Source organism: Trichosurus vulpecula, chromosome 6, assembly GCF_011100635.1.
Source record: "Trichosurus vulpecula isolate mTriVul1 chromosome 6, mTriVul1.pri, whole genome shotgun sequence".
In the NCBI taxonomy this organism is placed as follows: Eukaryota; Metazoa; Chordata; class Mammalia; order Diprotodontia; family Phalangeridae; genus Trichosurus; species Trichosurus vulpecula.
Window position 1 is genome coordinate 249,935,384 of NC_050578.1, and position 14,081 is coordinate 249,949,464.

The following is a 14,081-nucleotide window of genomic DNA, read 5'->3' on the forward strand; positions in this document are numbered from 1 at the left end:
ATTCTGTATATCAAATACATAATTGCTTTATTTTTTTTTTCTGGGGATACGGCTCAGTGGTACTGTGGCTACTTTGTTGCTAGCTATCCTGTACATTCATTCGCTGCTCTCCACGTACCCCTACCTACAGCTGCTTGTCCTGAGCCCTCTCCATGGCCACCAGACCTCCAGAAGCCTCAGAGAGAGAGAGAGAGAGAGCAGAGAAGTTAGCCTGAGGTATCAGAGTAGTCTCAGAAGTCATCAAAATGGAATCATCATTGATGAGAGGCAATATATTTTACCTAGTGAAGGTATGGAAGGTTCCCCTGTTGCACAGACAATGTAATGACTTCTACCACTTCATATTGGTGAACAGAACAAATAAATTTTGTCTTGGCACTGCCAAGGCAATTTGAGTCTTCATCACCATCATTACCTCACTGTTTCCTTCAATCTTTCCTTTCCATTCATAGATAGATGTAATTTGGGGTACAAGATTGACACAGAGGCCCGTCACTTCTCCACCACAGCCCTGGCAATATTCTTGGTGACCTTGTCATTGGGGCAGGTTACAAAGATGACTGAGACAGAGCCAGCAATGTAGTCCAAGCCCGTGGGGATGGGGCTGAGGCTTCTGGAGGTCTGTTGGCCATGGAGAGGGCTCAGGACGAGCAGCTGTAGGTAGGGGTACATGGAGAGCAGCGAATGAATGTACAGGATAGCTAGCAACAAAGTAGCCACAGTACCACTGAGTCAGACCTAGGGGCCCTGCCACACCAACACGCACCCTAAGAGGGCAAAGGTAGGGGGTCAGGGTCCGTTTCAAACTAATTTTTACTGTGATTATGTCTTGGCCCAAAGGACAATAAGCCTAATCACTCTCTCAGATGATCATCCTTCAAATATTCTAGGATATATCATACTTTCCTCCTCCAGTCTTTGCTAAAAACAAAAAGACAACAATCAGTCCTTTAGCTAATTCTTGTAAGACTGGATTAATTATCTGCATCTCCATCCTTCAAATAGTCAATAGTATCTCAACACCTTTCCCAAAATATAGCACCCTTTTTAAATTGTCATTAGTATACTCACCTTCCTTGAATAAAAGGATTAGAGAAGGAGGGAGAGGCTGGAAACAATTGCAGCAGAGAAGGGAATCCAGCACAGTTATTTCAAAGAGAAGATGCCCGTTCCAATCAGAATTCTTCAACAGTGAACAAAACAATTAGCTATGTCAGGACAAACCATCCTGGTGAACAATAAATGTTCTGTGTGTCATCAGTGATTAGAATTAGAGTAGCTTTACCTCTCAACTCATTCTAGGAATATTAATTGGTGCTTTTGCTTAGCTCTGATTGTTAAAACAACAATAATCTATCAGTTTTGAGAATTCATTGACAAATTAGCTTTGACAAAATATCCTAGCCTGGAACCATGCTGGGTGGTATTGTGAGGTATGTTAGGCAATATTTCATTAATGCCCACAAAATAACTTTGCATTATGTATGCTGACCTTTGCAGAGTAATTTTGCTCTCTTTACATATTAACTTTGGATAAATGTGATTTAATTTCCTGGAAATCATACTCAACTCAGCTATTTAAAATGTTACAGAATATAGTCTTACAATAGCCTGTTAGGAGGACCAGACCACGCATACTGCTCAGCATATAAAATAAAATAAAGCATGTTTGAAGATAAGATAAATGTAAATTAATTTAAAGATGAACTAATAAATAGGGGAATTCATAAAATTAATCATATATCATGTACCATTTTTACTATTGTTCAGTCATTTTCCAGGCATGTCCAATCTTTGAGAATCCATTTGGAATTATCTTGACAAAGATACTATAGTGGTTTGCCATTTCCTTCTCCAATTCATTTTACAGGTGAGGAAACTGAGACAAACAAGGTTAAGTGACTTGTCCAGGGTCACACAACTAGTAGGTGTATGAGGCCAGATTTGAACTGTGGTCTTCCTAACTCTAGGTCCAGCACTCTATACACTGTGCCACCTAGCTGCCCCATTTATGTCATTTCCAGGGTTTTTTAAAGTAAAAATGAAGATGATAGTATTTACATAGGGATAGACCTTTGGTTTAATTTGTGGAAAGAGCTGCCAGGTGAGGAAACTCACACTACCAGTGCAGGTTGGCACCTTTTCTGCAACTTCCATTCTTAGAGAGTTGTCTGGAGAACTAAAAGGTTAATTGACTTGCCATAGTCAAATGGCCAGTGTGTATCATGGCTTCAAGATTTGAACACAGACCTTACTGACTTTTAAGTCGACTCTTTATACACAACTATACCACAGCACAGCTAGATGTTTACATAGCTTGATAAAATTTTCAAGGGTCTTTATGAAATGATCTCATTCAAAATTTAGAAAAGGAGATTGTTCAAAAAGACAGCAAAACTGACAGAAATTTTGGGATTGTTTCAAAGCAAATCTGGCATTAGGATAGTGATTTTATAGCTATCACCATCAAATACCCTTTATAAAATCATAGAAGTTTTGCTGTTTTTATTAGTAGAGGAAATATCAGTGTTATAGTGTGGGAATTGAATTTGAGTTTTGTCTCTGGTACTGTCTTCAACTCATTTACTTTGCAACCTTGGACAAATCACCTCATCATTCATGGTTTCCTATCTAAATGAGTGAATCAACCCTAGGTGAAATCTAAAGCCTCTTTCACCTCTGAATCCTGTGGTCCTGAAAAGTTTTGAAATGTAAGAAACAAGCATAATAAACTTTACTATTCTTAAACACTTCCCAAAAATTTCACTTCAATCTAATTCAATTGGATTGCCCTATCCTTGGAAAAATCAGTGAGTCAGTAAGCAATTATTAAGTACTTATTATGTGCAAGGCATTGTGCCAAGTGAGGATAGTGCAACAGGCAGTTCCTGCCCTCAAGGAGCTTACTATCTAATGGAATAAGAGGATGTATGTTAAATATGTATATAGAGTGGGCAATGCTAAAAAAAAGGCTAAGTAAACTAAGACTAAAATAGAATAGGTACAATGGATTGCTAAAGGTTGCACAAGTAATTTGGGCTGAGCCAGGATGCCAAACAGGTACTTTTTTTGAGATTTTTTATTTTTAGTTTACAACACTCAGTTCCACATAATTTTGAGTTCCAGATTTTCTTCCCCCCCTCCCTTCCCCCTGCAAGATGGCATGGAATCTGATATATCTTCTACATATAACTTCGCATTGAACTTATTTACCCAATAGTCAAGTTGTAAAGAAGACTTATGATCAATGGAATGAATCATGAGAAAGAAGAAACAAAACAAAAAAAAAACAAAAACAAAAACAAAAGAGAAAAAAAAACAAAGGAAAAAAAAGGCAAGCATAAAGTGTGCCTCAATCTGCATTCAGAATACATAGTTCTTTCTCTGGAGTTGTCTTTGCACTTTGTATTGCTGAGAAGAGCGAAGTCTATCAGGGTTAGTCCTCACAGAATCCATATATCTGTGGTTGTGTATGTTTTCCTGGTTCTGCTCCACTTGCTCAGCATTATATTGGGTAGGTTTTACCAGGTTGTTATGAAATCCGTATCATCCACATTTCTTATAGCACAATAGTATTCCATTACCTTCATATACCACAACTTGTTGAGCCATTCCCCAATTGATGGGCATCCCCTTGATTTCCAATTCTTTGCTACTACAAAAAGAGCTGCTATAAATATTTTTGTACATATGGGTCCTTTTCCCACTTGTGTGATCTTTTTGGGACACAACCACAGAAGTGGTATTGCTGGACCAAAGGGCATGAACATTTCCATAGCCATTTGGAAATAGGTCCAAACTGCTCTCCAGAATGGCTGGACCAGTTTGCAACTCCACCAGCAGTATAACAATGTTCCAATTTTCCCACATCCTTTCCAGCATTTATAATTTTCCTGTTTTGTCATTTTAGCCAATCTGACAGGAGAGATGTGGTTCCTAAGAGTTGTTTTGATTTGCATTTATCTAATCAGTAGTGATTTCGAGTATTTTTTCATATGCCTATAGATATCTTTAATTTCTTCCTCTGAAAACTGTCTGTTCATATCCTTTCACCATTTTGCAATTGGGGAATGACTTGTATTCCTATAAATTTGGCTCAGTTCTTTGTATATTCTAGAGATGAGGCCTTTATCAGAGACACTAGTTGTAAAGATTTTCTTCCAATTTTCTGCTTCCCTCCTAATCTTTGTTCCATTGGCTTTTTTAATACAAAAATGTTTCAATTTAACATAATCAAAATTACCCATTTTGCATTTTTTAATGCTCTGTATCTCTTGTTGTGTCATGAATTCTTAGCTTTTCCATATATTTGATAGGTAAACTATTCCTTGCTCTCCCAAATGGCTTGTACTATCAGCCTTTATTCCTAAATCATGAATCCATTTGAACTTTATTTTGGTATATGGTGTAAGATATTGGTTTATGCCCAGTTTCTGCCCTACCATTTTCCAATTTTCCCAGCAGTTTTTGTGAAATAGTGAATTCTTAGAAGTGGATTCTTTGGGTTTGTCAAAGAGTAGATTGTTATAGTCTTTGACTACTGCGTCTTGTCTACCTACCCGATTCCACTGATCCACAACTCTGTTTCTTAGCCAGTACCAGGTAGTTTTGAGGACTGCTGCTTTATAGTACAGTTTGATATCTGGAATGGCTAGGCCATCTTCCCTAGCATTCCTTTTCATTAATTTCCTAGATATTCTAGACTTCTTGTTCTTCCAGATGAGTTTTGTTATTATTTTATCCAGTTCCGTGAAATAATTTTTTGGTAGTTCAATTGGTATGTCACTGAATAGATAAATTAATTTAGGTAAGATTGTCATTTTTATTATATTAGCTCAGCCTAACCATGAGCAACTGATATTTTTCCATTTATTTAGATCTGACTTTATTTGCATGAAAAGTGTTTCATAATTATGTTCATATAGACCCTGGGTTTGTCTTGGCAGATAGACTCCCAAATATTTTATAGTGTCTACAGTAACTTTAAACAGAATTTCTCTTTCTATCTCTTGCTGTTGGGCTTTGTTAGTACTGTATAAGAATGCCAAGGATTTATGTGGGTTTATTTTATATCCTGCAACTTTGCTAAGGTTGTTTATCATTTCAAGTAGTTTTTACTTGATTCTCTATGATTCTCTAAGTAAATCATCATATCATCTGCAAAAAGTGATAATTTAGTTTCCTCTTGCCTATTCTAATTCCTTCAATTTCTTTTTCTTCTCTTATTGCTATAGCTAACATTTCTAGTACCAAATTGAATAGGACTGCCTCATTTCACCACTGATCTTATTAGAAATGCATCTAGCTTATCCTCATTACATATAATGCTTGCTGATGGTTTTAGGTAGATGCTATTTATAATTTTAAGGAAGGTTCCATTTATTCCTATGCTTTCTAGCGTTTTTAATAGGAATGTGTGTTGTATTTTGTCAAAGGCTTTTTCTGCATCTATTGAAATGAGCATATGGTTTCTGCTAGTTTTGTTGTTGATAGGATCAATTATGCTGATAGTTTTCCTAATATTGAACCAGCCTTGCATTCTTGGAATAAATCCTACCTGGTTGTAGTGTATTATTCTAGGGATAAGTTGCTGCCATCGTTTTGCTAATGTTTTATTTACAATTTTTGCATCAATATTCTTTAAGGAAATTGGTCTATAATTTTCTTTCTGTTTTGACTCTTCCTGGCTTGGGTGTTAGTACTATATTTGTGTCAGAAAATAAGTTTGGTAGGACTCCTTCTTCACCTATTTTCCCAAATAGTCTATAAAGGACAGGAATTAATTGTTCTTTAAATGTTTGATAAAATTCACATGTAAAACCATCTGCCCCTGGAGATTTTTTCCGAGGGAACTCATTGATGGTTTGCTCAATTTCTTTTTCTGAGATGGGGTTATTTAGGAATTTTACTTCCTCTTCTGTTAACCTGGGCAATTTATATTTTTGTAGATATTCATCCATATCCCTAAGTTTACCAAATTTATGGGCAAAATAATTCCTAATTATTGTTTTGATTTCCTCTTATTTCGAGGTGAATTCACCCTTTTCATTTTTGACACTGGTAATTTGATTCTTTCATTCTTTTTTTAAATCAAATTGACCAAAGGTTTATCAATTTTATTGTTATTTTTTTCAGAAAAGTAGTTGTTTGTTTTGTTTATTAATTCACTAGTTTTCTTGATTTCAATTTTATTAATCTTTCCTTTGATTTTCAGTATTTCTAATTTGGTATTTAATTCAGGATTTTCAATTTGTTCTTTTTCTAGCTTTTTCAGTTGTGTGCCCAATTCATTGATCTCCCTTTTCTCTATTTTATTCACGTAAGCATTTAGAGATATAAAACTTACCCTAAGAACTGCTTTTGCAGCATCCCATAAGTTTTGGTATGTTGTCTCACTATTGTCATTCTCTTGAATGAAGTTATTAATTGTTTCTATGATTTGTTCTTTGGCCCACTCATTCTTTAGAATTAGATTATTTAGTTTCCAATTAATTTTAGTTTATTTCCAATGGTTCTGTTATAACGAATAATTTTTATTTCATCGTGATATGAAAAGTATGATTTCACTCCTTCTGCCTTTCTACACTGGATTGTGAGGTTTTCATGCCCTAGTAAATGGTCAGTTTTTGAGTATGTGCCATGTACTGCTGAGAAGAAAGTATATTCCTTTTTATCCCCATTCAGTTTTTTCCAGAGGTCTATCATATCTGCCTTGTCTAAAATTCTGTTCACCTCCTTAACCTCTTTCTTCTTTATTTTTGAGGTTAGATTTATCGAGTTCAGACAGGGAGAGGTTGAGGTCTCCCATTATAGTTTTGCTCTCTATTTCTTCCTGTGACTCCCTTAACCTCTTCTTGAAGGATTTGCATGCTATACCACTTGGTGCATATATGTTAAACAATGATATTGCTTCATTGTTTATGGTGCCTTGTAGCAGGATATAGTGTCCTTCCTTATCTCTTTTAATTAGATCTATCTTGACTTTTGCTTTGTCTGAGATTAGGATTGCTACCCCTGCATTTTTTCCTTTAGCTGAAGTGCAATATATTTTGCTCTAGCATTTTATCTTTACCCTGTGTGTATCCCTCTGTTTCAAATGTGTTTCTTGTAAACAGCATATTGTAGGATTATGCTTTTTAATCCATTTTGCTATCTGCTTCCATTTTGTGGGAGAGTTCATCCCATTCACATTCACAGTTATGGTTACTATCTGTGTCTATTTTCCATCGTATTCCCCCCTGTTTATTCTTATATTTATCCCTTTCCCCTTCTACTCCTCAACAAAGTTTTGCTTTTGACTGCTGCCTTCCTCAGTTTACCCTCCCTCTTGATTCCCCTCCCTTATCTTACCATTTTCCAGTTGCTACTTCTTCCCTCCCTTCTGACCACCCCCCTCCCTTTTTTCCCCTTTCCCCTCCTACTGCCTATAGATTTCTATACTTACCAGGGTATGTTATTCCCTTCTTGAACCGAATCTGATGAGAGTAAATGTCAAATACTGCTCTTCTTCCTCCCTTCTTTCCCTCCAGTATAATGTGTTTTTGTGCCTCTTCATGTGATCTAATTTACCCTTTTCTACTACCTCCTTAACTCTTGTCCCAGAACCCTCTATTTACATCTCTTATTTATGTTTTTTTTAATGCTTATATCAGTTATTTTATACAGACATCTACCGTCTACGTGTATCCCTTTCAATTGTCATAATAACTATTCTATTCTCAAGCTTGTGAGATATATATATATATATATATATATATATATATATATATACACACACACACATACATACATATATATATATACATATAATATACATAAAATGATATAATCCCATATAAAGATATAAGTAATTTGTCCTTATTGATTAATAAGGCTTGTGGGGGGGGGGTTTCCCCCTGTTTACCCTTTTATGTCACTCTTGAGTTTTGTATTTGAAGAACTGATTTTCTATTGAGTACTGGCCTTTACATCAGGAAGGTATGGAATTGCTTTATTTTGTGGAATATCCATCTCCTTTCCTGAAAAATTATGCTCAATTTTGCTGGGTAGTTGATCCTTGGTTGTAGTCCCAGGTCCTTTGCCCTTCAGAATATCATATTCCAATTTCTCCTGTCATTTAATGTTGTTTGACCACAGTTCCACGATATTTGAATTGTTTCTTTTTGACTGCTTGCAGTATTTTCTCCTTGACTTTGTAATTCTGAAATTTGGCTATAATATTTCAATTTGGGATCTCTTTCAGGGGGTGATCAGTGGATTCTTTCAATGACTATTTTACCCTCTGATTCAAGGACCTCTTGGAAGTTATCCTTGATAATTTCTTCAATATACTGTCAAGGCTCTTTTTTTCATCATGGATTTCCAGTAGGCCAATAATTCTTAAATTATCTCTCCTGGATCTATTTTCAAGGTCAGTTTTTTTTTTTCCAATCAGATATTTCACATTTTCTTCTATTTTTTTCATTCATTACATTTTGTTTTACTACTTCTTGATGCCTCATAGAGTCATTAGCTTCTATTTGCTCAGCTCTAATTTTTAATGAGTTAGTGTTTTCATTTTGCTTTTGAGTCTCCTTTTCTAATTGGTTTATTTTACCTTTCAGGGTGTCATTTTCTCTGTTTAGATTCTGAATCTCCATAGCCATTTCACCGATCTTATTTTTTAAAGACCTGATTTTGTCAGTGATTATTTTTTCCATTTTTTTTTCCATTTTTTCCTTTACCTCCCTGATTTGTTTTTTAAAATCCTCCTTTAGTTCTTCCAGTAATGCTTTTTGGGCTTGAGAGCAGTTCACGTTCCCTTTTGAGGTATCAGATATGGGTATAGTGTCAATGCTATCCTCTTCTGAATTAGTATTTTGATCATCCCTGTCTCCATAAAAAGAATCCATGGTCCTCATTTTTTTCGTGTTCTTTTTCGTGTTGGTTAGATTTTTCCTGGCTTTACAGCTTTTCAGCTTTTGGGGCTCAGGGCTCTCTGTCCCAGGTTTCTTGTTCTGGGGATTGTGAGTCTAGTTACTGGCTTTGCGTATTATAGCTTTCAGTTTCCTGAGATGTGGGGGAGGGGTCTGGCTGCCTGAAGTCTACTTTTCCCCTGGGGCTGCTCTCCAGCACTGTTGCTCTTCAGCAATGGTCTCAGCTGTTTGTTGTCTGTGCTGGTGTCTTCCTCTTCTGCTGGCTGTGCAAAGGTATGTCTGGGCTCCTGGTGTTGACCCCTGCTGGCTCTGCCCCTCTGGGACTCAGGAACTTCCACTGCTTGGCCACTGAAGCCCCACTTCTGTCTCCAGACAGCATTCCTGAGGAATTCTCTGGGTCAGGGAGGGAGGGATTAGAGCTCTTTACCTGGCCATTATGTCTCCCAGAAGTTCAAGAAGAGGCATTTCCATCCTTTGGACTGCAAGCCTCAGGAGTAGATGTCTCATGGCTGGAGGTGTTGTGCTGCTGCCTCTTGTCACTTCAACAGAGTCCCGAGGCCTGGGGATCTCTGCCAGCTTTGGGCTCCCAGCTTTCTCCCAGACTGGATTGCTGGCTGGTTTCCACAGCTGCTTCCGCTTTGGTGCTGTCTGGTGCATCTCTGCATGCTGAGCACTCTCCCAGCCTACAGATCCGTACTGTCGACCTTTTGGACTCTCCTGGCTTGGAAATTTGCCCCACTCAGACTGTTAGCAGCTTCTAACTCTCTCAAACCTGCTCAGATTCACTTTTTTTTAGAGGTATCTGACAAAACTTGTGAGAGAGCTCCAGTAACATTCTGCTTTAATGTGGCCATATTGGCTCCCCTCCCATGCCCAAACAGGTACTTTGACACTAAAACTAGAACTCTCTCCACTCTGCATCAGTGGTACTCTCTCCACTAACAGAGATTGAAACTTCTCTCTTATTTGGTAAAGTATTTGTTTATTGCTTTGTTTTGATTTTATTGTTTTATTTGTGGTTGAAAAAAGATTATATTAGCTGTGTAAAATTGATTGAATCTGTTTAATTTTTAAGTAGGCCTAAATGTGCCTCTATTTTTTCATTTCCTTCTAGTTTGAGAAAATTCTCAAGAAATTTTCAAAAAAGAAAAGATATGCCCAGAACTATGATTTTTATCTATGTAGATAGCTCCCAGGTGTGTAAATTCTTTGGCAAAAAATGATCAATGCATTTTTAGGGAGTTGCATAGGAGCACTGCAGGATTAAGTGACTTCTTGATCACTTAGATAGAGGCAAGACTTAAGCCCAGATTTTAACCCAAGGTTTGAACTTTACTCCTTACTCCTCACTGCATTATCTGACTATATTTTTGCTTATCTACCTGTCTATCTATTTGTCTTCTCTCTATCCATTCATCCATTACTCCTTTAGAATCTTATTTGGTCATTTCATTGATCAGAGTTCTTTAGTATTTGAAATTGTCTATCTCTACAATTATGATCTTTTAAAACAATTATTATTGTATAGAACATTCTCCTGGTTCTGTTTATTTTCTTCTCTACCAGTCCACACAGCTGTTTCCAGGCTTCTCTAAAATTGTCACTTTTGTCATTTTTTTCTTATTTCTGTATTTAATATTATTTTAGTTTTCAACATTGATTTCCACAAGATTTTGAGTTACAGATTTTCTCCCCATTTCTACCCTCCCCCCCACTCCAAGATTGCATATATATTCTGATTGCCCCTTTTCCCCAGTCTGCCCTCCCTTCTGTCACCCTACTCTCCCCCCATCCCCTTTCCCCTTACTTTCTTGTAGGGAAAGATAGATTTCTATAAACCATTGCTTGTATATCTTATTTCCCAGTTTCATGTAAAAAACAATTTTTTGAGCATTTCTTTTTAGAACTTTCATTTCCAAATTATCTCCCTTTTTCCCTTCCCTCCAACCCTCCTTGAGAAGGCAAGCAATCCAACATAGGCCACAGATGTAACATTATACAAAACACTTCCAAAACAGTCATGTTGTGAAAGACTAACTATATTTCCTTCCATCTTATCCTGTCCACCTTTATTCAATTTTTTCCCTTGACCCTGTCCCTTTTCAAAAGTGTTTGATTTTGATTACCTCTTCCCCTGTCTGCCCTCCCTTCTATCATCTTCCCCTCTTATCGCCTTCCCCACTACTTTCCTGTAGGGTAAGGTACCCAACTGAGTGTGTATGTTATTCCCTCCTTAAGTCAAATCTGATGAGAGCAAGATTCACTCATTCGCTTTTGCCTGCCCCCTATTCCCTTCTGGTAGACCTGCTTTTTCTTGCCTCTTTTTGTGATGTAATTTATGCCATTCCATCTCTCACTTTCTCCTTCTCCAAACATATTTCTCTGTCACCCCTTAATTGTATTTATTTATTTTTTGATATCATCCCTTCATATTAAACTCGCCCTGTGCCCTTTGTCTATATATACATATATATTTGTGTATATATATATATATATATATATATATATATATGTATGTATGTATGTATGTATACACACACACAGATACACACACACATATATATATACATATATAAATATATGTATACACACACACACATATGTATGTTCCCTTCATCTACCCTAATACTTAGAAAGGTTTCATGAGTTGCAAATATCATATTTCCATATAGGAATGTAAACAAAACAGTTCAACTTTAGTAAGTCCCTTATGATTTCTCTTTCTTGTTTACCTTTTCATGATTTTTCTTGATTCTTGTATTTGAAAGTCAAATTTTCTATTCAGCTCTGGTCTTTTCGTTGAGTATGCTTGAAAGTCCTCTATTTTATTGAAACTCTATATTTTGTCCTGGAGTATTACATTCAGTTTTGCTGGGTAGGTGATTCTTGGTTTTAATCCTATCTCCTTTGACCTCTGGAACATCATATTCCAAGCCCTTCTTTCCCTTGATGTAGAAGCTGCCAATCCTTGTGTTATCCTGATTTTGTTTCTACAATACTCGAATACTGCTTGCAGTATTTTCTCCTTGACCCAGGAACTCTGGAATTTGGCTACAATAGTCCTAGGAGTTTTCTTTTTGGGATCTTTTTCAAGAGGCAATAGGTGGATCCTTGCAATTTCTATTTTACCCTCTGGTTCTAGAATATCAGGGCAGTTTTCCCTGATAATTTTTTTGAAAGATGATGTCTAGGCTCTTTTTTTTTGATCATGGCTTTCAGGTAGTTCAATAATTCTTAAGTTATCTCTCCTGGATCTTTTCTCCAGGTCAGTGTTTTTTCCAATGAGATATTTCACATGGTCTTTTATTTTTTCATTCTTTTGGTTCTGTTTTGTAATTTCTTGATTTCTCATAAAGTCACTAACTTCCACTTGCTCCATTCTAATTTTTAAGGTAGTATTTTCTTTAGTGGTCATTTGGACCTCCATTCCCACATTGCTAATTGTGCCTTTTAAGGCATTCTTCTCCTCCTTGGCTTTTTGGAGCTCTTTTCCATTAGTTTTAGTCTATTTTTTAATGTGTTATTTTCTTCAGTATTTTTTTAGGTCTCCTTTAGCAAGTCATTGACTTGTTTTTCATGATTTTCTTGCATTACTCTCATTTCTCTTCCCAATTTTCCTTTACTTCTCTTACTTGCCTTCTGAATCCTTTTTGAACTCTTCCTTGGCCTGAGACCAATTCATATTTTTGTTGGAGGCTTTTGAAGTGAGCCTTTTGACTTTGTTGACTTCTTGTGCCTGCATGTTTTGATCTTCTTTGACACCAAAAAAGGTTCAATAGTCTTAGTCTTGCACTGCTTCCTCATCTTCATAGCCAACTGCTTGACCCTTGAGGTTTTTGTCAGGGTATGACTACCTTCAGAAAGAATGGTGCTTTGTCCCAAGCTTCAGGGGCATTGAGCTGCTATTTTCAGAGCTACTCCCACTCCAGTCACTACAAGGTCTGACACACCACTGCTCCTCCTTCCCCAGGAACTGCTAACCAGGATCACAACCCAGATGCAAGCAGGACAAAGCAAGAGAACCTTGCCTCTTTGCCAGCAAAGTGCTCCCTGAAATTCTGATCCGATCTGCCACTTGATTCCCCCTACTGGGTGGGCCTGGGGCTAGAAGCAACCACAGCTGGAGCTCTGGAAGCAGCCGCAGGAGCTTCCTTTTGCTGTTGCCGCAGTGCAGCATCACCTCTGTCACCCCCGGGGCTGGGGCTGACTGTGCATCTTTCTCACCCTGATGCAGCAGCTTTCCCACTGACTTGCTAAGTTGTCTTTGGTGTTTATGGGTTGAGACATCTGGTAATCACCACAGCTCAGTGATTCAGGGTCCTACGGCTTGCTCAACCTGATCTCCTCAGCACCCGGTCTGTCCTGGTACGGCCCACCCCGGACTGTGCTGTGCTCCCAGAATGGTGCAATAAACCCTTTCCAGCAACCATCCAGGCCATCTTGGGCTGGAGACCTCTGTTATTTTGTGGGATCTGTAGCTCTAGAATTTGTTCAGAGCCATTTTCACAGGTGTTTGGAGGGCTTTGTGGGACAGCCGCCGTCGTGGCGCTACCCCCCATTTTTGCCATTTCTTAAGGCAAAATTTCTATTACATTGAATCCCTAAATGATAGCTATTTTTATTTCAGCTACCCCCAATGGATCATCATTATCTCAATTTCTAAAGTCCATCAAAAAAAAGAGCTGCCAAAAATGGTTCTGTACATACGAGCAATCGCCTGCTTTCTTTGATTTCTTGGTGGGTATTGGCCTAGTAGTCATCATTATGTCTTAGGTTTATGAGAAAAGCAAGGATTTTTTTGGATGGAGTGTTTAATTAACAAAATTCTTTCTAGAATGCACATACAATTCACAACTCCACTGATAGTGCGTTAGTGTGCATGTTTTACCAAAGCTTCTTCAATAATCTTTATATATATATATATATATATATATATATATATATATATATATATATATATATATGTATATTTGGCTATTTTTGCTTTTTATTTTGGTTTGAGGCATAACCTCAGAGCTGCTTTAATTTGCATTTTTTCTTATTATTGGTGATTTGGAAACTTTTAATATTTTTGTCGCTATCAATATTTACAATTTGTGAAATGATTTCTTTATATTTCATGTGACATTTGAAAATAAAATATTCCTGTGAGGAAGGAGCTTGGAT

General features: G+C 37.1%; 1 pseudogene; it reads right to left on the reverse strand.

Annotated features, from left to right (window-relative positions):
* Window positions 1-254: 254 nt before the first annotated feature.
* On the reverse strand, window positions 255-13,354 carry LOC118854960 (annotated as a pseudogene).
* Between the last annotated feature and the right edge of the window lie 727 nt (window positions 13,355-14,081).